The 25957-nt window shown below is 36.6% G+C and overlaps 1 pseudogene; it reads left to right on the forward strand.

The window, feature by feature from the left end:
• Window positions 1-24508: 24508 nt before the first annotated feature.
• On the forward strand, window positions 24509-25686 carry LOC104669593 (annotated as a pseudogene).
• The last annotated feature ends 271 nt before the right edge of the window (window positions 25687-25957 follow it).

Raw genomic sequence — 25957 nt, forward strand, 5'->3', positions numbered from 1 at the left:
TAAATGTCTTTTGTTTAAAAGGGCAAAACTCCTTTCCCCTTTATTCAAGTGTTTTAATGAAGACGTAGTGAAACTGAGCCCATTTGTAACCTTTGCAATAGAGATAAATCTCTCCTGGGATTAAGTCCAGTCTCCACCTTTTTTAATGTAGCGATATCTCCAAGGTCAGAGGCCAAATTCCTCTACATGGAGTAAAAATGAAATTCTGGAGTTATCAGGGCAGGGGCGGGGGGCGAGGGGGCAGTATCTGAAGACATGTATAGGATACATACATGAAGAAACAAGAGAAGCCATTGTTTTTCTTCTGCTTTGCTATATGAACTGTGTGAGATTTTGTTCTAAATTTCTATTTCCTTTCCTGCTACCTCATAGGCATGTGAATCTTGTTAACGATTAATCAGTAATAAATTGTGCCTGTGTTCACTTTCTCTTCTATATTGGTACTGATAAATCTTTTGGTCGGCAACTTTTTTTTTCCAATAAGGTTAAATACAATATTTCAATATATTAAACAATTAATATATGCCAGATTATCAATCAGCCCATGCAGATCCTTTCTGAAGGTAAGCAATTTCTCAATTAAAATGTCAATTTGCTTGAAAAACAGAACAAATTTAACACAAAGTTCATCTAGAAGTTTCAAAATTATTTTTAATAAATAATTTAAAATTATTTGATAATCAATTCAATGTCGTACTGATACTAGTACCAGCAGTAATAATGATACAATAATTATGTAATTATAAACAGATATAATTTAATTTCACACCTTCATATTAAAGATTAAGCACCCGAGTCTCCAGGGAGATTAAACCACTCAATTGAGGTCACCTGACAGAGACGCTGAGCCAGGATTGGGCTCCTTTTTGTGATTCCAGTTCACATCTTGTCCTGCCACCTCTTTTTCTGCACAACCCTGAAAATTGTATCAACACTTTGGGAGTCAACATAAAGTTGCATGCCAAGCTACGTTTCCAAAATGACATCTTCAGACCTCCAGAACCTCCTTAATGAACTCACAAAGAATATTCAGACTCCAGTAAGGTGGGAAGCTGAAGCCTTAGGAATGTGGGAATGGCATCTGGGAATAAGTTGCTATCATAAGTTTACCACTTAAATGATGAGTTTTGACAGCTTTACCTAAATTTGATAAGGTTGTTGTATTGCTACTGGGGTTTTAAAAATCAGGATGCTATAAAATCTTATTTGAAAGTGTTTCCCCTTACAATCCATTTCCTGTTAGACAGATAAGGTCACAGCAGAATAAATAATGCCCCGTTCTGCCTTTCAATGACAGTTTATTTGATAGACTGGTGTGTTTCTCGGTATTACAGGACCTTTTCTAAATATCCAAAGGACGCTTACTACAGTTTTCACACCTATGGAATTCAGCCAAAGTTTTATTAGTAAAATTGATCAATCTCCTTTGGGGCTGAGACATGAACTGAAGCCAATTGTTCTCTAAGAAACATCCCATGACACTCAACTTCTGTTTTCTGTTGCTCCAGGAAAAAAAAGAAGCAAAATCAATAATCTGACTTGATTTGTCAACGGACAGTGTTTGAGTCTCATTTAATATTATGGGCCACAACTGGGTTAGAGAATAGATGCATGATGGGAGAATGTGAGCATGAGTCCTTTTCTAGCATACAGCTCAGGAACAGGTCACTGCAATATTGGCTAGACAGGTAGAGTGAAAGACACGCATATGGCCGAGATGCTGGGTGATGCCTCCTGGAGAGGAAAGGGGACAGGAAGGGAGGTCTCTGGTCTAGTCCTTGTTAGCCTCAACCAGAGATAAATACAAGAGAATTTTATTGTGAAGGATGGTTAGAACAGTCAAGAAATTTGTGTAAGTAAGAACTGGTCAATTTTTATAGGTTAAAAATTTTCCTCCCTGGTAAAACAAAAATTAGGCAAAGAAAGAAGTTAGTTTAAAAAAAAAAAAATCAACTTTCCTGTTCTTAGCAGGATTTGCTTTGGGAAAACAAATGGAAAGGATAGATTTGATACCTATAAGGGCTGTCTAAATTCTACCAATATTTGGGTCAGAACCAGTCATACTTCTACATTCTTATGGTAGATAGTCTAAATTAAGGTTATTGAAAGGATCAAAGGAAAAAGATAAGAAGACAAAAAGCATTACAAATAATATGCAAATATCTTTATTAATAATGCAATTAAAAAGCAAGCTTCCCTTTCTTATTATAATTGCCTTCACTGGCATTTTTCAAAGTCTTTCTAATTTCATTATAAGAAATGTAGGACCACTAGTCAAAACTACATTTTTAAAAACAAGTTGGGTATGCTGGACTTGCCTGCCATCCTAGCTACTCAGGAATCTGAGGCAAGAGGATCAATTGAGCCCCGATTTTGAGGCTACAATGAACAGTGATTGTGCCACTGCACTCCAGCCTGGGTGACAGAATGAGACTTCATCTCTAAGAAAAAATAAAAATAAAAACAAGAAACAGTTCTCTGTTTCTCCACGTGCTACCACCATCATCAGTGACTTACACCTGCTGCAATGTTTTAGCATGTTTCCTGTGCAAACTTAGGTTAATTATGAACCCATTGTATTCACTGCTTGAAGTGACACACAATGCTGACACTTACCTGGCTGGGGTGCTGGGAAATTAATTCGTGTTTGCGAGATGCATTGAAGATTTGAAAGTGCGAGAAGTGCAATACACATCATCAACTTGCCCCAAGGCAGTTAATTTGTTTGTTGGATATGTGTGCTAATATCTAATAGCCATAGACATCTATAGATCACTTCTTCAAATCAATGCTTACCCATGGAGATTCAACACTCAGCCTTTACTTTCTCTGAAAAGTAACCACTCTGCCTCCACTGATGTATTACTTGAAAAATATACGTGACGGTTCCGTGAAGTACTGCACTTTGTGCTCAGCTCTCTGCATGGCATGTGCTGAAGTTCATGCGCTGTAGATGCGGGACTCAGTAGACATCGTGAAGCGATACAAGGGTAAACTATGGAGACCCTGCCTTTAAGCAGCCTACAAACTAGTATAAAAGATCAGGCATTTAACTACTTATAATGCTACAATCACATTATTAACCACACAGACATAAACTATTCAGCTACTGGGAAGCAAGAGAAATTTAACCATGACCAGGGACTGTCCTGCACATAAAGTGGGAAGGGTTTGGATACATGATGTGGTTGGGAAAGGAGAGAAGGAAAAGGCACTGAAGCAGTGGATGCACCAGGAACCCGGACAGTCCCAGCCCGAATATGGGAAATAATGCCTGTAATTCACTTTGCTGGAGTTTAGAGGAAAGGAAGACAGACAGAAGGGCCTTGAGCTATGTAAAAGAACTAAGTGTGGCAATATTTCTTAGCATGGAAATGGTCAATACAGTTATGATGAATAAGCAATTTTAGAAACAATTAAAACAGCTATACGAAATTATTTGGGCCAGATGCAGTGGCTCACGCCTGTTATCCCAGCACTTTGGGAGGCCGAGGCAGGCGGATCACTTGAGGTCAGGAGTTCGATATTGGCCTGGCCAACAGAGTGAAACTTCGTCCTACTTAAAATACAAAAATTAGCCAGGCATGGTGGTGCATGCATGGTGTCGCCCCAGCCACTTGGGAGGCTGAGGCACACGAATCACTTGAAATCTTGAACCCAGGAGGCAGAGGCTGCAGTGATCTAGATTGTGCCACTGCACTCCAGCCTGGGCAGCAAAGCAAGATGCCTACTCCAAAAAAAAAAGAAGGAAAAAAATAGAAAAGAAAAAGAAAAAGACATTAATTGGAGAAGAGAGAAATTTTAGATGGGGAGATAGGTTAGAAAGTTACTAAATCAATTATTTATTCAACTGTCAATTTATTTAATTTCTCATTATGTAAGTTAATATTTATTACATGCCTACTGTCTACAAAGACAACGGAGAAGGTTTGTGGATACAGGTAAAAGATATTGTATGAGAACTTGGAGCATTGAATAGTCACAGAATACCGTAATCCATGGCATTTATCAAAGTACTTTCTAGTTTCATTATAAGAAATGAAATTTTTCTTATCTTCTGTGTTTTCAGATGATAGATGTAAAAACACAGGTCATAGGAGAAGTAAGATGTGCATCAACCTGTGTACTTAACCCATGGTCAGGGAGGGTAACCAGGAGTCCACCTAGAAAAGGCAACACCTGAGCTGAATTTGAAGATAAATAGACTTCTCTGGCTGGAAAAAGGGTTTAAGGATGTTTTAGGTAGAAACAGCTTTGGAAAGACACAGACAGACTCAGGAGAAAAGAGAGGACCTGCAATTACGTTGAGAGAACTCACAGTAGGTTTCAAAAGCGGGTGTGGCAGAGGGCAGTACAGAGATGTAGACAGAGGCCAATTCATTAAAATCTCTGTCTGAAAGCAGCAAAGAAGAACAAGCAAAGGAAGACACTTCTAGGGCCAGCGTGATCAGATTTGCATTTTAGAAAGATTTCCTTGAATGAGGAATGAGCAGTTAAGTAGGAAGGTCTTTAAAATTGTTATGTATTTAGACAGCTATAATTTTTTATTAAGATATAATATACATACAATTTGGTGCACACATCTTAATATAAAATGTTTTGACTTTTTACACGTGCATACCCTGGTATATCCACCAACCAGATTGAGGTACAGAACAACTGTAGCATTTAGAATTGTACAGTGTACGTCTTTCAGTCAGTGTCCTTGCAGAGAAAAGAGATGAGTACTTTTCTGGCTTTATCTTTTATTTTTAATACCTGATCCTGAAAGTCATATAAATCCAGAATGTATCATTTGATGTCTGACCTCTTTTGCTCCATATTATGTCCGTGAAATTCATCTATGCCCTTTCATGTAGGAGTAGTTCTCTTTTACTGCTATATGGAATTTAATTATATTCCACCACTTTTAAACTCATTTTTCTTTTGATGGATTTTTTTTTTATTTTCAGCTTTTGGCTATTATCAGTACAGCTGCAACAAATACTTTGGTATGTATCTTTTGATGGACATATACTTTAATTTTTCTTGGATGTAAACCTAGGGATAAAATTGCTGGGTTATAGAGTCAGTAACTGTTTTGCATTAGAAAATAGAACCTGATATTTTAGTTTTCTAAAATAGTTTAATCAATTTACACACCATCACATGTATGAAAATTCTGCATCTTGTCAATATGTGTATTGACAGTCTTGGAAACTTTAAGGATTCTGATCTGTGTGTAGTGATATATCTTTTTGTATCAGGGAATATCCTCTGCATTTTCCTGGTGAATTATTATACTGAATACACTTTCTTATGCTTATTTACCATTTAGAGATCTCCTTTTGTACAATGCCCATTCAAATATTTCCTCTATCGTTTTTTTGAAACATGGTTGACTTGTCTTCTTTGACCTTGAGACATACAGTCTGGGCACTACTGCTTGGACAAATATTGCAAATCTGTTCTCTCAGGCTTTGGCTTACCTTTTTATTCTTTCTTAACTGTTTTTGTTTGTTTTTCTTTTTATTTTTTTTTTTAGGAACACAAATCCATTGTAATGAGCCCTTTTTTAGTCTTATTTTAATCCAGCCAAGTTATGAAAATATCCTTTTATGCATTCTTCCAGAGGCATTATTGTTTTATCCTCACATTGAAGTCTATAATTTATCTTGAATTAATTACTAATTGATTATCAAATTGAGCATGGTGTGAATTAAGGGTTAGTTTCTCGTTCTCCCATAGGGAAAATCAATTTCTCCAGTGCCATTCATGAAAATGATCATCACTTTTCCTTTTGTGGGTATTGACAATCTAGGAAAGAGATAATTAGATTCTGAGCTAAGGAGGTGTTCTTAAGAATAGCAAGAATGAAACACATTTAATCAGTTAAGGAGATACAATTTACTGCACTTCATTAGTGATTCAGTGTCAATTTTGAGAAAAAGGAATCGAAGATGACTCAGGGTTTGCCTTGGACAGCTGTGTAGATGTTGTGTCAACTAGAAAGATGGAAAGTGCTGGAGGGAAAGGTGGCCACGGGAGGGTACAGAGGAGAAGAGATGACAACAGTTTGAGCAAAATACTTTGAAGCCTCCAGTAAGAATACCAAGCAGGTTTAGCAATGCAGGTGAGTGTCACCTAAAATAGGGACAAAAGTCACAGAACTGGAAACAGATCATTGGTATAGGGAATGTAGGTCTTACACATGATTTACTTACTAACGTTTTAGACATTCAAGATCAGCACATGAAGAACAGACCTAGATAATAAACAGAGACACTTCTCTATTTATTATAGAGAAGGTTATACAATATTGCACTCACACAAATTAAACTTCATGTAAATTGCTACCCAAAGAGGACATTTAACAACATTTAATGAGATGTGGGAAAAATATGCTAAGTGTGGTAACACAAGGCTGCTGTGCAATTCATACAGTCTGTTGTGTGAATTCGAATCATAAAATGAGATTGCAAGGTGGGCCTCATTTCCACAGCGGGTAGCCTTCGCTGTGGCTTTTGCAGTCTTGGTGCACCATCTCATGTGGCCCCCACATGGCAAGGGTAGATTTTATACATTTGACTCTCCTCTCCTCTGCATGTCTTTTGTGCTGTACTCTGAGCTGGGATCTTGGTCTCCATCAGGAAGTATCTGACTGTGGATGTGCTATAAAAACACTGAACACATGATCTCTAATGGTCCCTGAAGGCCTGACACAAGAATTAACACATGAAGACTTGAAAGACGGAAAGTGTATTTATCTATAGTTCTAAAAAAAAAAAAAAAAAAAATAGCGCTAAGGGATTGTGCATTTTTATTTTTAGAAACATAAGTTCAATCCCAGTTTCACTGTTCTAACAAATACTTTTAAAACATCCTTGATTTTTTTCTATCCTTTTCTATACACGAATTCCATTTTATAGTGATGCAATCAAAACTAATTTACATAGGGTTTTGCTTTTTCTGATAAATAACTATATAAATACATAAATTAAGTAATGCCATCTGTTAAAGAAAAAAAAAATTATTCAATGACGCTTGTGAATGGTGAAAAGACAGACTTCATTCAAGAGGAAATGATCGCAATAGGTGCTGGACCTATTGCAGTGGGTTCCAGCAGAGGAGGGAAGATTGATCTTTACTCCAAATACAAGGACAAGTCACTATTCACAACAAAGGAACCAATGGGAGTAAGTAGATGGAAGCTTACTAAGCAGAAACATCACAGCCAATGGGAAGATTCTTGCTAGACCAACTCAACAGTATTTTTGTTTAAGGCAGGTCATGGTGGGTAGACAAAATATTCAGTCTATTTTCAATTACTCTTTTGTTTTTCTTTTCAGTTTCAGGTAGTTGCCTTTGAGGGTTCCTGAGTCCCTCGAGAATCCCCAGGAGGGAATTGAGGAGCTACAGGAGGTAGGGAAAGATCTGGCAGGAGTGCATGGACAAATGCAGTAGGCAGGGGTTTTGAGGGCACCTGGAGGGATTCAAGGGAGTGGATGGGATGATTAAAGGTGATGAGAGGAGAAAGGAGGAGAGGAAACATAGGAAGGAGAGGTCCCAGGGGAGTCAGTCTGGGGAGATCTTAAGTTTCCCAAAAAGTCCATTGAAGTTGCTCAGCAATATTACCCTAGCAAGAACTGAAGAGGATAGAAATGGAAGAGCATATAGGCAGCAAGTGTTCTAGAGAAGCCAGGAAAAATAAAGTCCACCTAGGCAATGGACAGTAGATTCCCACTTAAGACACACACAAAAAAACAGGACAATCTTCCAGCCCAGGGAGAGGGATTCTGGGATTAATTTCTTCTTGACAGAAAAGTTACCCAGGAAGAATTTCCGTGACCAGGACCAGGTCTAGGAGTTGGGGAATGCATATAACCCCAATCGGAGCAAAGAGCCCAGAGGAAAGACCTCCAGCCCAGCAGGTGCCTTTCCAAAAGCCTGGGACTAGACTCGGATACTGCTCCAGAGCACGCAGAGTTGAGAAGCAAATCCATTCTCACTGCACTTCAGGGGCCATCACCCAGAGGACTGGCTCAGGAATTAGGTTCATCAGTGAATCAATCATTCGGTTGTGGAGATCAAGGCTTCCAAAGGTGAGCACTCAGGTCCTGGGTGAGAGGCCCAGGGCCAGAGGTGGGCTTGTGATGAATCAAATCCTAGCTGAGCCACAGCACCAAGAGTGTGGGAGACATTATTTATGGCATTGTTAAAGGTGGTCAGGTGGACTTCATTCAAGGGGCAGCATCACAGTAGGCAGGGACACTGCAATGGGGTCCTGCAGTGGAGGAGAGAAAGTGAGCTGAATTCTGAATACAAGGACAAGTGGGGTTTACAGCCAAGGAGCAGGGTAGGGTCAGTGGGTGGAAAATTACTAAGAGGGGTCATCACTCAAGGGGGATTCTTGTCAGTCCCACTCGACAGACTCCTTGCTGCAGTCAGGCCAAGGTGATAGGATATGGAGGAAGGTTACATACTAAGGATGAGGGATATTACCAGGATTCTTGCTCAAACTGGATTCTACAAGGACAATGAGGTAAGCCAAGGTCAGGCCTAGTCAGAAAGGAGTCAGAAGACCTTGACTCAAACGTGGTCAAAAGAGAGTGTCTGCCACTTCCCCGTGTTCCTTTTAAGGACAGCAAAATATTCTATCAAGTAGGCATACATTTAAATTACTTCCATTTATTTTGCTTATAGAAATATTTTTCTATTTATGGTTCCTTTTATTGTTGTATGTAAAATTCATATTTATGGACTGGACAATAAAATCCTAGTGAAGAAAATAAGCTCATGCAGAAGCAATGATGGTAGCTCACCAAGGGGCTTCTTGGTGGACTTGCCAGGCTGCCAGCCCCTGCTCACTCGGGGTCCCACTCACTCTTGGGTTTAAAAAGGTTTAACGTAAGTTTTATCATCATTTTTACTTTTATGTTTTTGGATTTCCAACTAATTTTTCCTTTGTATCAAGTATACTTGCTGGTGAACCAGTAAAAACATTATTTATTCTAAAGCTTTTGATGTTAGTAAATTATTTAAACATCATTATTTCAATTTAAAACTCTTTGTCAGACCAGGCATGGTGGCTCATGCCTATAATCCCAGCAATTTGGGAGGCCAAGGTGGGCGGATCACTTGAGATCAAGAGTTCGAGATTGTCCTGGCCAACATAGTAAAACCCTGTTTCTACTAAAAGTGCAAAAATTAGCCAAGCATGGTGGCGTGGGCCTCTAATCCCAGCTACTTGGGAGGCTGAGGCAGGAGAATCACTTGAACCCAGGAGGCAGAGGTTGCAATGAGTCGAGATCCTGCAACTGCACACTAACCTGGGCAACAGAGCGAGACTCCATCTCAAAAACAAATAAACAAACAAACAAAAATAAACAAGTAAAAAACACCCTTTGTCAGTAACACCAGCAGGGAAGAGGAATGCTGCTTGAAATGATTCAATCCAATGACCAATGTCAGTGAGTCAAGACTGGCTTTCAAAGTGACTTACAAAGTGGCGCCCTCTTCCACACTTCCTGTGGAGGCACCAGGACTATTATTTTCTAAGGCCTCATACATGTCAAGTGTGAGGACCAGAATTCATTTGCAACTTAGTAGAGTGAATTTCTAACACATTTTAAAATGGAATTTTGGCTGACAGGAGAAATTGTTTAAGATATGAGAAAGATCATTTGCATAAAATGATGTATCTGCTCATTATTTTCAACTAAAATTCACAACATGTTGTTTAGATTTAAGCACCTAAGAATGGAAACTGTACTGAGTAGGCCATCACCTGGGTTTTAAAGATTTTTGGCTTCTAATCAGAAGATGCTTTTTAACATTTCTAAGAACTCTGAAGACTCAATGAGTTACTTTTGGGGTGCTGAGTTCCATGTTTCTGGAGATGTTCAGCAATGGTGCATAGGGTGCCTTGTTGGGAAGAAATTCCAGCTTTAGGTAGATCACGGTACCCTGAGGTTCTTGCAGTGCTGTAGTCCAGAGCTCCTCACAGGTAAATGGGCATAATGATCATCTGTATAGTGAGTCGTCCTACCTGCAGGGCTTGCAAAAACATACATTCTTATGCCCAACCATTTTCTAATTCAGTTTATCTATGTTGGGACCTGAGAATTTGACTTTCTGAAGACCCAGGTGAGGCTGATGCTCCTAGACAATGGACCAGATTGTGAAGAGACCTGCTGTATCATGGAATACTGTTTTAGGCAAGGTTGACACTTTGAAACATGAAACTCCTCTTCAAAGACTTAAAAATCTAAGTTATTTAATGAAGTAACAATGGCAGCAGGGGAAAAAAACTTCCATAAAACTTTTCTGTAATGTGCATTGTTTAACTTTTATTGCACAGATGGTGTCTAAACAAGAATTTGGAATTTTTGCAGAGTTACTGGCAGAATATTCCAAAACGCTTTCGTGTAATACTGAATTCAATGAAAAGACAATGAATGTATTTGACAAGAGGAATCTTTGTAAACAACTTTTAATCATCAAGCCTAACTCTCAGTCATAGGTTTGGAAATCACATTATTTAAACAGGCAGTGTCTTTGACAAAGCATACACACCTCAATTTTAGTCTGGCTTGTGACAGAGTGTCCTTATATCAGTCTTCAATACTTTGGTACGTAAACATTGTCAACAAGCCCATATGATTAGATCACCATAAAAGTTACTAAGCCAGTGATATTTCCAACAGCCAAGCTGTCTCTTGAAATCCCTTTTTAGATACTATTAAATGGTATGTTACGGTCAGAGTTCATCAGTGTCAGCCATCAGAAGAAGAACACAGTCTCAATGTGAAAGGACTTCATGCCCAGGGGGGGATAAGCCTCTGTGGTTTTTGAAATAATATTGATTGCAGATTGAATATTAAGTTTGCACTGTGTTGAAAACAAAGTTCTAAAATTCTCTAATCTCTGCTTATTTTGTCTTATCATGTCATAATTTAATTAACCCTTACAATTCTCAGAGGCATGACACTTGTTGAATGGCACTTTACTTTACCCAACTCTTTGCATTGTGGAAGCACAGCAAGCCCAGGCCGCTGGAAAGAAATGAAGTTATAAAATGTTAGGATATCAGACATTGTGTAGAGATGGAGGCAACTTAGGGATGAGCTCTTCTCCTCCCTGTTCTGATCAGTACAGGGCTGGGGTCATCCAGAAGTCAGTTAGCTTTAGCAAATACAATTTTAATAATAAGATTTGAATTCCATAGAAGATTGTTTAGAGATTTGCTTTTTAAACAAGAAGTAGCAAGCTTTATATTTTCTAATTAAGTAGAAAATGTTAAAATAATATTTATGAAAGATATGACATATGAAAATACATCATAAGCAATCCTTAACCATCTGGGTGCAACCTACCTCCAAATCACTTCCAACTGAAGTTCAGATGCCTCTGAAAAAGATTTGTATTATTTACTGGATCTCTTCTTCAAGATCTATGCAATACCATGCAATAAATAATTGCTTCACAAAAATGTATTAACTAAACTTATTATAATTTGCAAATTCTTAATAATGAAAAACATGGGCACATTAAAAATAATTTGATGAATTTATATATCTATATATTATAATATTTTACAAAGTATATTTATGAACCATGAATTTATCAGTCTAGCTATAAGATTTTTTGCTGTGACAACTATTTCAAGTGTATGCAGAGCTGTCTTTTTTGTTGTTTGTTTTTTTTTTTTTTTGAGACGGAATCTCACTATGTCACCAGTCTGGAGTGCAGTGACACCATATTGGCTCACTGCAACCTCTGCCTCCTGGGTTCAAGCAATTCTCCTGCCTTAACCACTTGAGTAGCTAGGACCACAGGCATGTGCCACCATGCCCAGTTAGTTTTTGTATTTTTAGTAGAGGCGGGGTTTCACCATATTGGCCAGGATGGTCTTGATAATCTTGACCTTGTGATCCACCTGCCTCGACCTCCCAAAGTGCTGGGATTACAGGCATGAGCCACAGCCCCCATCCAAGCTGTCTTTGCTTTGATCCACATAATTGACTTTTAGCCAACATTTTTCAAATAGTATGAGTCCAACCTGAAAATGTCATATTTTCTTCTGAAGTTCTGTGTTTTCAAGATTTCTAATTTGGACCATATCAGGATTAACTTAAGCATTAATAAAACATACAAAAGGAATGTGCGTTACTATCTGATAGACTGGCAAAGCTAACCTGCAAGCAACAGGCATTGCATACCATATGATGAATGACCAAGCTGTGAAAATATCATTTAAACTGAAATATTCCCTTTAAACTTTTAACACATTTTTAAATATTGGATTGTATTAATTATAGTTATACATTCACAAAAGCCAGAAGTCATGTTACTTTGAACTTGCAATGCTATGCATGCTTAAATATTGATTGGTAGCTCAGCTTAAATTCAAGGATATGAGTTTTCCTGGGAAAATCTAGTACTGTTTCCTCCAACTTGTGGAGGTTTTCTTAGTTTCATGTTTTCCATAAAAAAAGCATTTATAGATTACATTTATCTTTGTGCTTGTAAAGTTGGAAAAGCTTCCACTTTTTTATCACAGGATTTTAACAAAGATTTTCTCAAGATCATCTTTGAAACTTATCACATATCTCAGATAACTTTAATCAACACATTATAGGAATTCATCATTTATTCATTCATTCTTTTTCTCAATAAATCACTTATTTTCTGTTCTTTTTCACCCACTGTGGTTGGTGCAATTGGCGTCTTCTACCTATGCTCCTAAATTCACAAAGGCTCTTTGGAATTGTAATAAACTGGAAGGGAAACTAGGCTGTTCTGTACACCAGCTCTTGACTCTGTCAGCTGGTATTGAACATCCAGAGAATTGTCTTGCTTTAAGAGTTTTATTGTCTCACAAATGAGAGGGAAGAAGTCAGACTGAGCATTGGTAAATGTATCATTATACAGAAATTATTTATACACTGAATTGGGTAATATGAGATTTAAGACAAAATATTTGAAATGAGAAATTCATTTTGTATGACATTATATCTAGAATCAATTCTCAGATGTGTAAAAAGGATGGAATCCACAATCTAGAACATCATTATCCAAATGTTGAGCTTGGATACACAATTCAGTGATGATAATTTTACAGTGAAATACATTTTGAAAAGTCTTCATGTATGTTCTAAACTGGCACTGTCCAGTGGAAATTTCTACAATATTGAAACTATTCTATATTGCATGATCTTTTATGATGATTCCTAGCCACATAGGACAATTGAATGTATGAAATGCAGCAAAGACAACTCAGAAACTAAATTTGACCTTTTATTTAATTTTAGCTATTTATATTTAAACTAAGTAGCCCCATATGACTTGTATCTATTGTATTGAACAGTGTAGCTCTGGACGGAAATGGGCTTTAAAATTCATTGAAAAGTACAAAGTCGACTGTTTAACTAACTACTGAAACATGCAATTACCCATAGCAATATAAATATGTACACTCACAAAACTAGCACCACTATCAAGATACGAAACATTTGCATCACCACAGATGTCCCCTGGACCTCTCTGAAATCAACCCTCACTCTTTACCTCAAGCAAACACTGATCTGAATTCTGTCACTATGGATTACTTTTATCTATTCTAGAACTTCATGTAAATGAAATCATCATTTGCAAATGAAATCATAGTTTGTAGTCTTTGGGTCTGGTTTATTTCACTAAGCATTATGTTTTGGGTTCTGTCCATGTGCATGTGAATCACTAATTCATTCCCATTTGTTGTTGAAGAGTATTATTCTATTTCATATTTATAGCACAGATTGTTTGTCTGTCCATCTATTGATGAACATTTGTGCTTTTCCCAGTTCTAGGTTATCATGTGTAACATTTCTATGAAATCGTGTAAAAAATTAGAAAATTTTGTTTATTTTAAAGGTTATTTAATATTATATGTAAAAGCCCTTAATGCTGCTAATTTAGGAATATTTCTTTATCCTTCTCATTGAGTTATTTTTTATACTCTATTGTAATGGTCCTCAATGGTGATGGTTTATTCTTCCTGTGACTGTCAATATATTATGGCTATAGATGCAATACAAAACAATAGTATTGAGACCAAAATCCAAGGCTTATGCCATTTATGTGTTTGAGTCTATCAAAATAGAAAAATCACTTTTAATGGTAGGATAGGTATTGAGGAAATATTTTAATGATTTATAGTTTCTAAATTACCCTGACAGATATCACATAATTTCACTGACACTTTGTGTTACTTTATTCATTTTATTATTTCAACTTTCATACAATTGTTTATTTAATAATAAAGTTACAATAGTGATGTTAAATGCTATGCTTTTCATTAATATAAGTGTGACTGGAATCTTAACATTTTTACCCCAAAGGACAGGAGCAATGTTAGGCTTGTAAGTTGGCTTTATCTCCTTTCCACAAAGAGGTCACCGATGGTCGCCCTGCATGGAAGGAAGATTCTCAGGAGATGCAGAAGAGATGCTTCCTGGGCTTGCTGAGAAGTCTTCAGGCTGGGCAAGGGACAGCAATCTCAGTTGTTTATTGCACAACCCTTACTTCCTGGCAGCTGGCTAATTTTCATCCTGAAGATGCCTATTTTATCTTGGCTCCCATGTTTAAATAATGTCATATTCAAATGTTTGGGATTAGAAGCACGAAACAGAAGCCTCAGCTGCCAAAAATTTAAAAACATTTAAAAACATTTCAAAGGCAAATACATTCTGTACGCACTATCACATAAAACAAAATTGCTTGTCCTGCTGGGCAATCAGCAGCACATTCATCCACTACCTTCCTGGATTCGTTTTTACCTGTGTATGTACAATGGTGGCCACTTCTTCATCCTGTGCTCCCTTTCGTTTGCTTCCATCTGGGAACTCAGGAAACAAGACAAACTGATTTCTCTCTCAAATTTACCCATGGATTCTCTACACAAAGGACATGTTTAAAGGTTTAAAGTTAATGTGAAAAATGTGGAATTTAAACTTTAAGGTATTTTACAGTTTGAAGGAACACAAATGGATCTAGAAATTTATGTTAAATAAAAACCCTTCCTTGATTTACATAGCTTAAAATAAAGTATTATTTTCCCTTCCTTTTAATTTTTATTTTATTACTATTTAAAAGGAGTTAAATTTGTAAATACATACAGAAAAGCAGCAGGATCAAGTCCAGAAGTGTTAGTCTCTAAGTTGGAATAAAACCAAAATATTTTTGTAGGCCTTTGATTCTTTCTCTTAAAAGGCTCATCCCCATGTTACCAAATTACTTAAAGTCGGGCTATTCCATATACAACTATAATTTATATGCTACTGTTTCAGAGTTCAATTGAGTTGCAGTTAACTAGTTGACATCACAAAATAGTGTGTAGATATATAATTAAATATGTATTACCTTTTTTGTTGTCGTGTTCAGTTTTTTATCTGTATTTTGGAATCTGTATTTTGAATCTGTATTTTGGGACTCCCTCCCAGGCTTTTAAAAAAATATTTCTCCTAGACAGTGTGTTAGCAAAACCTAATAGAGGAACAGGATCTAAGAAAGGATATCAAGAATAAAAAGACATTTTGTTGCATACTCATCTAATCTGCCTGAAATTCTCAGGTGATGATTCCCCAGTCTTTCTAACTTTCATCTCAGGCATTACTTGCTTGAGAACCTTAATTTAACCTTAATCCCTCCTTTTTCCTTCCTCCCTCCCTACCTCCCTTCCTTTTTTCCTTCCTTCCTTCCTTCCTTCCTTCCTTCCTTCCTTCCTTCCTTCCTTCCTTCCTTCCTTCCTTCCTTCCTTCCTCCCTCTCTCCCTCCCTCCCTTCTTTGCTCCCTTTATTCCTTCCCCCCTCCCTCCTTTCTTTCTTCCTTCCTCCCTTTCCCTTTTTTCTTTATCACTTTAATAAAATGTTTTTGATTACTGTAAAATACACATAACATAAAATACACAATTTCAAACATTTTAAAGTATACAATTCAATGGTATTAAGTACATGTATACAATTCAGTGGTATTATGTATATGTATACATTAAGTATGGATATTGAAGTACATTAAGCGTGAATGTACTTAATGCCACTGAATTACATACTTTAAAATGGTTTTTCATCCCTCCCCACTGTCCATCTCCAGGGCAATTTCACCTTGCAGAACTGAAACTCTTTGCCCATTAAATAAAAATACCCCATTTCCCCTTCCTTCAACCCCTAATAAGTACAATTTCACTCCCTGTCTCTATAAATTACACTTTTTTAGGTCCCTTATATAAGTGGAATTGTACAGTATATGTCTATTTGTGACTTATTTCATATAGCATCCTGTCCTCAAGATTCACCTATGTTGTGGCATGCTTCTAAATTTTCTGCCTTTTAAAGGTTGAATAATATTCCGTTATATGGATACACCACATTATCTTATCCATTTGTCTGTTTAATGAACACTGAGTTGCTTCCATGTTTTTACTATTGTGAAAAATGCTAAAGTGTTTACAGCTGTAAATTTCCTCCATAGCAACCACTCCTGCTGTGTCTTATAAGTTTTTTATTTATATTGTGTTTATGTTTTCATTCATCTGTAGGCATTTTCTAAATTCCCCTGTTATTTCTTCTTTGATTCATTGATTGTTTAAAAGTGTGTTGCTTATTTTCTACAAATTTCTGAATTTTTTAATTATTCTCCTGCTATTTATTTCTAACTTTATTCTGTTGTGGCCATACAAGATATTTTGTATGATAGCTATCTTTTTGAGTCCTTTGAGACTTCCTTTCTTGTCTAGATAGATAGATATGGTCTGTCTTGTAAAATGGCCCGTGTTCACTTGAAAAGAATGTCTGTTAGAGTGTCCTGTATACATCTGTTAGGTCTAATCAGTTTATTGTTCTAGGTCCTCTACTTCTTTACTTATGTTCTGTCTGCTTGTTCTATCCACTGCTGAGAGTGGGGTATAAAAGTCTCTATTATTCCAGATCTATTTCTCCCTCAATCTGTAAATTTTTGCTTCATATATTTTGATGGCCTGTTAATAGGGATGTATATGCTTATAATTGTTATATATTCTTCTTCTGAAACTTTTATTAATATATAATGTTTTTATTTCTCTCTTGTAATCATCTTTGATTTAAAGTTGATTTTGTCTGATATTACTATAGTCAGCCCTACTCTCTTTGGTTGCTATTTACATGAAATATCTTTCTTAATCTGTTCATTTTCAATCTATCTGTGTCTTTGGATCTAAATTGAATCTCTTTTAGGCATATGTGGTTAGATCATGCTTTTCACAAAAATTTATTCTTCCAATCCTTGTCTTTTGATTGAAAATTTTAATTCATTTACATTTAAAGTAATTACTGATAATGAAGAATTTATGCCATTTGCTATTTGTTTACTACATATTTTATAGATTTTTTTTGTACCTAATTTCCTGCACTACTAATTTCTTTGGCGTTAAGTTGATTTTTTGTTGTAGTGAAATATTTCAATTCTCTCCTTATTTTTTATGTGTAAATTCTATAGTTATTTTCTTTGTAGTTTCTATGGGGGTTACATTTAACATACTAAAGTTATAACATTCTGATTTGAATTTTCACCAGCTTAACTTCAATAACATACACAATATAAACTCCTGTACAGTTATCCCCACCCTCTTTCTGTTATTGATGTCATAAAATTACATCTTTATACATGATGAGCCTAAAAGCATAAACTAACATTTTTAAGGTATTAGTATCTAAAGTTATATAGAAAAAGTGTGGAGTAATAATATTAGAATAACACTAGTTTTTACTAATAATTAAAATTTTTTTCTTAAATTATGTAGGAAAAAAAGTGGAGTAACAAACAAAATTAGCAATAGCTTTCATAAAATGCCTCTGCTTTTACCTTTACTGTGATTTTTATTTTTTTATAAAGCTTTAAATTACTTTCCACTATATTTTTATTTCAACCTCAAGGATTTCTTTTAGCAATTTTTGTGGGGAAGGTCTAGTAATGACGAACTCCTTCACTTTTATTTATCTGGGAATGTCTTACTATTTCCCTCACTTTTGAAGGATAGTTTCATCAGATATAGGATTTTTGGTTACAGGTTTGTTTTGGCCTTTTTTTTTTTTTTTTTTTTTTTTTTTCTTTTTAGTACTTTGAATATATTGGCCTCAGTATTTCTGGCTTTCAAAGTTTCTAACGAAAAATTTGCTCATAGTCTGATTGAGGATACTTTTTATATAATAAATTGCTTCTCTCTTACTTCTTTCAAAACTTTCTCTCTTTGTCTTTCAACAATTTGATTATAATGTGTCCTGGTGTGGGTCTCTTTTAGTTCATCTTACTTGGAGTTCACTAAGCTTCCTGCATATTTATGTTCATATCTTCCATCTAATTGGGAAGTTTTTGGCTATTATTTCTTAAAATATTCTCTCTGCCCCTTTGTCTCTTTTCTCCTTTCAAAACTCCTACAGTACATATGTTGGTTCACTGTAGGGTATCACATGTCCTTAGGCTCTTTCCACAGTTCTTTAGTCCTTTTTCTTTCTTTTCATCAAAGTCAATTTTAATTATTTTATCTTGAATTCATTATTTCTTTCTTCCTGCTTGCTCAAATCTGTATTTGAATCTCTCTAGTGAGTGAGTTTTTTTTTTTTTTTTTTAATTTATTGTATTTTCAGCTCCAAAATGTCTTATTGGTGTCTTTTTAGGCTTTCTATTTTTTTAATTGATATTTTCATTTTGTTGATAAATTGTTTTCTTGACTTTCTCCACATCTTCCTTTAGTTATTTGAGATAGTTGTTTTAAAGTCTCTATTTATTAATCCCAAATTCCAACATCTGGTCATTCTGGACAGTTTTTGTTGATTGATTGCTTGATTTTCCTTGGAATGGGCCTTACCTTCTGTTTCTTTGTATACTGTTATAGACTGAATATTTGTGTCCTCCCATAATTCCTGTGTTGAAACTCTACTCTTCAATGTGATATTATTTGGAGGTGAGTCCTTTAGGAGGTGATTAGGGTTAGATTAGAGCATGAAACTTGGGCCCTTAATAGTGAGATTAATATCCTTATATAAAGAGAAAGAGACATGAGAGATCTCGCTCTCTACCATGTGATGATACAGCAAGCAGGCATTTCACTGCAAACCACGGAAAGAACCCTCACCAAGAAGTCAACTATGCTGGTACTCTGATCTCAGACTTCTAGCCTCCAGAACTGTGAGAAACAATTGTTTGTTGCTTAAGTCACCCAGTATATGGTATTTTGTTATGGCAGTCTTAGCAGATTAAGACATATGTCTGGTGATTCTTTTGGTTAAAAACTAGACATTTGAATCAAATAACGTGATAACTCTCTGGAAATAGGACTACCTTTTCATCATGGTTTGTTGATTTTTGTTTTTGTTTTTTGACTATTGCCAGCTATTTCTGTGTCAGTTATCAGCCTGACATATAAACTTAATTTCTTCTATCCCTTTCCCTGGGCATGCACAGAGACTTCTTTATTTCTTCTGTTGTTTCATAACACCCTAGGCTTTGGTTTGTGGCTCCTAAAATGGGAAAAAGCAGGGGGAATGAAGTAAGAAAAGAAAAGAAATGATGAAATTTTTAAAAACTATGCTGGCCTTTAAATCCTCTGGAAGTCACTTCAGTCCTATGAGAGGAGGCTTGTAAGAGTAGGGAGGGTGATGCAAGGATGCCTGCCCACCTCTTCATCTGTGCCTCTGTGATCAACAACAGTAATGAGAAATCAGAAGACAGATCTCTGATATTTGGAGAAAAGGGTCCTTATTGCTCACCCTGGCTCCTGCTAGCTGTGTACAAGCTTCTACAGGAACATGTTCATGGCTTCCTGCTGTGGAGCTTGTGTCGGGACTAGGTACTTGTTACTGTGCTCAGAGATTAAACAGGGCCAAAATTAAACACAATTTACTATCTAAGCCTTCCTCTGGAAGTTGAAAGACATGGGATAGACATCAGATTTCCAAAATAGTTACATCTAACACATTTTGAAAGTACAATTGTTGTCTAGGCAGGAAGGTGGGTATTTAGTCTTTCCCACTTTGCCATCATCCCAGAATCCTTCTACACTTCCTTTCTTTTTGAGGCATTTTTATCTATTGGTTTCAATTTCCATCTAGTGCCCGTATTCTCATTGCATGCTTTGATTACTTGGTGCCCATGTTTGGGCCTGTGTGCTGATTCAGACTATGTCACCATAGTGAATAAATGAGACCGAATAAATACTTTCTGTCATACTGCTGATAAAGATGGATTCGCTTTCCCAGTACCTTATTACTGTTCTATTACTTTTGTTTCTGTGTGTACAGATTTCTGGTATGTCTTTTATCTAGCATATAAAATAAAAGAAACCTTAAGTAGTCATTCCTCAAATCTAGTTTTGAAGCAAACATTTATGAAAGATGGGGGAAGCAAAATGTAGGAGCAAAATGACCATGGAAAAGTAAGCAAATAATTGAGATAAACAGTAAAGGACTTTGAGGAAATTAAGTCTATTTCTTCAAAACACATTCTTTCAATACCCATTACCATCTCTAGCATATTTCCAATATGTACCAAGATCTCTGTTACCTGTTGAGAATATATTAATGATGTACAGATTGTATTAGTAAAAAACTATAGGACATATATAGTTATATGAAGGATACATATAGAGTTTCTCTCTCGTGTGTGTGTGTATGTGTATTTCTTTTTAAGAAGAGTTTAAGAAATTCGCCTACATGATTGTGAGGCTAGGGAGTTAGCACTTTCAAGATCAGCATGGCAGGCTGAAGATGAAGTTAAGTGTTGATGTTACAATTTTTAGTATTAATTCTGAAGGTTGGCAAGCTGGAAAAGTAGGGAGCATTTCTATGTTGCATGAGAATTCCTTCTTCCTCAGTTACCCTTAGTTTTTGCTCTTAAGGTCTTCAACTGATTGGATGTGGCTCATCCACATTATGGAGGTTAATCTGCTTTATCCAAGGTACCAAATCAGTAACTATTGATTGAAGTGTTAATCAGAGCTAAAAATACACATTCACAGCAACATCTAGACTGATCTTTGACCAAACAACTGAATACCATAGCCTAGCCAAGTTGTAACATAAAATTAACCATAAGAGAGATCATTAAATAAATACTCAGACATTGTTTTAAGGGAACTGACTATCTAATGTTATGACACAGATGTGAATAGGTAAGGCAAATATGCAGAATGTTTTTAATTGTATTCATTGGGCTGTTCTTGTGACTTTTTTCTAGGTAGGTTTGAAATTTACTAACATAACACTTTTAGGGAAAAGAGGTATTGTAAGCAAATGCATGCTCTGTATCTGCATGCTAACAAGACCAACTAGTCCATTTTATTGGAAATGGGATCAAAGACCAGGAAGTCCTCCCAGAGGAGCTGGGTCTAGCAGGGGAAATAGTTGACTTTTGTGCCAGCAAGAGAAAGTATTAGAAGGCAATGGGAATGACTTTCTTGGTATTTGGTCACACTGGGTTTTGGAGCCTGAAGCTCCCTGCCCCTAAAGAAAAAGTGACTAGTCTGGGACAGTCAAAATGGAAACATGGCTTACTAAACAAATACATTTTGAACATTGTTCTCCATTTATGTGCTCTATTCCCAGCAGATAGAAGAGGCCCTGACACATATTAGGATGCCATAAATAATGTTATATGAAATAATTGTTTTTATTTTCTATAAGACCTGGTGAAAATAAAGCAAATAGACAAAGTAAAAATAACATCCTTATTCTGTGATATTTTTTGGAAAGATGCATAGAGTAGGAGCAAGAAAGATGGTAAGTAGGGTTAAAATAATGTCCCTTGAAAGAAGAAGGCTTACTTTCTTCAAAATCCTTTAACTTTTAAATTGCCAAATTTTATTCTTATCCATCTGATTGAAGCAAATTTTATCATGTAGAAAACCCTCAAATGTATGAACATTCCACAATCTAGGCCTCTGCTCTCAGAGGCTGTGTTTTAAAAAGCATGGAAACCCACATGGAATCTACAATAAATTTTAAATGATAGATCCATGTGGGCATACATGCCTATTGTTGGTGCTCTATGCACTGCATTTATATTATTTGTTTTCATATATTAGGTGTTTCCTTGAGACTGAGATTTCTTGAACTAGGAATAGCATTATAAGAATCTCAAGTGTCAGTAAAAGATGTTTCATCTGGTCTACAACTTTTAGAAAGTTAATGCTAATTAGGGTTACATTAAACATCCAGACCCAAAGAAGTCATATTTGAGACATGTCATTTAATAAAGTTATTTGTTAACTACTAAGTTGAAATCTTCTCAGAATAGAGATTAATTGGTAGGAATATGAATTGCATGATGAAGCAAACAATACCAGGATTAAAGTATTAATCTCTGAGCAAGGTGGGAAATTATATTGCCAGAGGGGAAATCTTCTCATTCTAAATTATTTGAGCTTCTTGATAAGACTGCTGTGATAGGAAATCTACTAGTTGCAAATTCCAAAAGTCGTGAAGTATATATTTTAAAGAAAGCACAATTTGGCTGGGTGCAGTGGCTCACACCTACAATCCCAGCACTTTGGGAGGCCAAGACGGGTGGATCACTTGAGGTCAGGAGTTTGAGACCAGCCTGGCCAATATGGTGAAACCCCATCTCTACTAAAAATACAAAAATTGGCCAGGTGTGGTGGTGTGTGACTGTAGTCCCAGATTCTTGGGAGGCTGAGGCAGGAGAATCGTTTGAACTCAGGAGGTGGAGATTGCAGTGAGCTGAGATGGCACCACTGAACTTTAGCCTGGGCAACAGAATGAAACTCTGTTAAAAAAAAAAAAAAAAAAAAAGAAAAGAAAGAAAGAAAGAAAGAGAAAAAGAAAGAAAGAAAGAAAGAAGAGAAAGAAAGAAAGAAAGAAAGAAAGAAAGAAAGAAAGAAAGAAAGAAAGAAAGAAAGAAAGAAAGAAGGAAGAGAGAGGGAGGTGAAGAAAAATAGGGAGAGAGGAGAGTCGAGAAAAAAAAGATCAAGAAGAAAAAGATGAAGAAGGAAGAAGAGAGAGAAACAAGTGAGGAAGAAAGAAGGAGCTTATAGAAAGGAAGCAAGAAGGTGAGGAACCGAGACCCCCCGAGGAAGGGGGCAGGTGAAAAAAGCCCTGCCCGGAAAGGAAGAAAAGGAAGAAAAAAGAGAAAGGAGAAAGAAGAAAGAAAGAAAGAAAGAAAGAAAGAAAGGCACAATTTAATCACTTTCTCCTCCAAAAAGCAGGTCTGTTTTGTAAAACTACCAAACCTCAAACTAATTGTAAGAACGGTAATGCATTTTGGTTATATATAAGCTCTTTTTCTACATACTTTCTAGAGGAATAGATTTTACTTTCACACGTCTCAACATTTGTATTAAAAATGATTCTTTTGCCTCTCAGTGAATGAATAATAGTTATGTTCTGTCACTATGCTTCAGATTTTTCATCCGGAACTGAAATACTCTCCTTCATTGAGTTACGAAAGACACTTCATAGAAAAACAAATCAACAAACAAACAAAAAACCCTGATTTACAAATGGTTTGCATTCTTGATTTGTCTGTAAAACTTTTCCTCTTTAGGAGGAGATTTGACATTTTAACACAGTTTTCCATCTCCCATGTACCATGAATACGAAATATTTTGTAAACTTAGGGATGGGCCAGGTGAATATGCCTTAAGAAAAGCTTTTGCTCGATGGCATCAGTGTCAGTGCCCTGTATATTCACAAACCATTGTCCTCCAGTTGGGAGAGATGGCAGTCCTGTTTCAGAAAGGCAAACTCCCTCCCCCCACACACATCCTAGTCAATGTCTTCTTTTTATATAGCAATTTAAAAAATCAAGGTGTTTAAATTATTATGTTTTTCATTTTGATTCCCAGTTTATATTTCATTGCCCATATTTATTTTTCCCTAGTATTATTTCATTCCTAAGTAAATCTTCCAGGAAAGAATCGGATCGTTCTATGAGTTTTACCTTGCGCAATCAAACAGCTGCTTTATAAGCTGCTCCTTCCAAGCCTTTTGAATGTTGTCAGACATCAAATTCATTGTTTGTCATTTCCTGTTTATAACAAAACTAGAATATGGTTTTAAAACCTAGAGCCAAACTTCCTTAAGTATAAAATGAATAGAATTAAAATGTATTTTACTCTAAATAGTAAAGTACTTTCATAAATAAAAAATGAAAATTCAACATTAGGCTGGATAAAAGTTTTATATACCAAAAACAGCACACTATATGGTTGAAGGATACAGACGGGAGAGCCAGGCTAGACAGTTTCAAACACTGGACACGTGGCCTGAGCTCTCTGATCTTGGGCCAGTTAGAGAGCAACCCTGAGACCCAGTTTTTTCATCTGGGAAATGGAATGGAAATGATGATAGCACCCACCATTGGGTTGTTAAAATAAATCATTTAGGTAATATTTATAAATTATAAATTGTTGAATATCGTTTGATTATGTACATAAGCATGTGTTTTATGTACACTTTTATTTTACTTTTTTAAATTTCAGAACAGTGAGACTCCACCGGAGCGGCGGGGAACGTTCGTAGTTCACATGTTCAGTCCTCCTTGGCTGACTCGCCACCAACGCGGCCGCAGCATGGTCGCCCGGAGGTAAGTGGTCAACTTTGGACGGGGTACAACCAAGCTGCCACACTCAGTGTTGTTAGAGATGCAAAAGGAATTATTAGACCACAAAGGAATTGGCACTAGTGTTCCTGAAATGAGTTACAGGTCGTCAGATTTTGCCAAGATTATTAACAATGCAGAGACTCTTGTGTGGGAATTGCTAGCTGTTCGAGACAACTACGAGGTGATTTTTGTGCAAGGAGGTGGGTCGAGCCAGTTTTGTGCTGTCCCCTTAAAGCTGATTGGCTTGAAAGTAGCAGAGTGCGGCCTATGTGGTGACAGGAGCTTGGTCAGCAAAGGCTGCAGAAGCAGCCAAGAAATTTGGGACTATAAATATTGTTCACTCTAAATTTGGGAATTATACAAAAATTCCAGATCCAAGCACCTGGAACCTCAACTCGGATGCCTCCTCCGTGTATTATTGCACAAATGAGATGGTTCACGATGTGGAGTTTGACTTTACACCCGATGTCAAAGGAGCAGTACTGGTTTGTGATATGCCCTCACACTTCCTGTCCAAGCCAGTGGATGTTTCCAAGTTTGGTGTCATTTTTGCTGGTGCCCAGAAGAACGTTGGCTCTGCGGGGGTCACCGTGGTGATTGTCAGTGATGACCAACTGGGGTTTGCCCTCCGAGAGTGTCCCTCGGTCCTGGAATACAAGGTGCAGGCTGGAAACAGCTCTCTGTATAATACGCCTCCATGTTTCAGCATCTACATCTGGGGTGGGTCCTGGAGTGGATTAAAAACAGTGGAGGTGCCGTCGCCATGGAGAAGCTTAGCTCCATCAAATCCAAAATGATTTATGAGATTATTGATAATTCTCAAGGATTCTACGCATGTCCAGTGGAGCCCCAAAATAGAAGCAAGATGAATATTCCATTCTGCATTGGCAATGTCAAAGGAGATGATGCTTTAGAAAAAAGATTTCTCGACAAAGCTCTTGAACTCAGTATGTGGTCCATGAAAGGGCATAGGTCTGTGGGAGGCATCCAGGCCTCTCTGTATAATGCTGTCAAGATTGAACATGTTTGGCAGCTGGCCACCTTCATGAAAAATTTTTGGAGATGCATCAGCTATGAACAGATCCTAACCAGGATATACTTTGTTATTGAAAAACATACAAAGTTTAAAGTAACTTGGGGACGGCTACAAAAAGTTAACACACACAGTATTTTTCTCAAATGAATATGTTTATTGTAGATTCTTTATTGAAATAACAACAGCAAAACATCTACAGCTCTGCAAAGCTGGTGTGAACTCATGTTCACTTTAATTCTGACTTGAATTGGAAGCATTTTCAAAAATTTTCTCATTGCTTTTCTAACAAATTCCAGCTTATTTTGCCTTTGC

Source organism: Rhinopithecus roxellana, chromosome 9 (genome assembly GCF_007565055.1).
Source record: "Rhinopithecus roxellana isolate Shanxi Qingling chromosome 9, ASM756505v1, whole genome shotgun sequence".
Lineage (NCBI taxonomy): Eukaryota > Metazoa > Chordata > Mammalia > Primates > Cercopithecidae > Rhinopithecus > Rhinopithecus roxellana.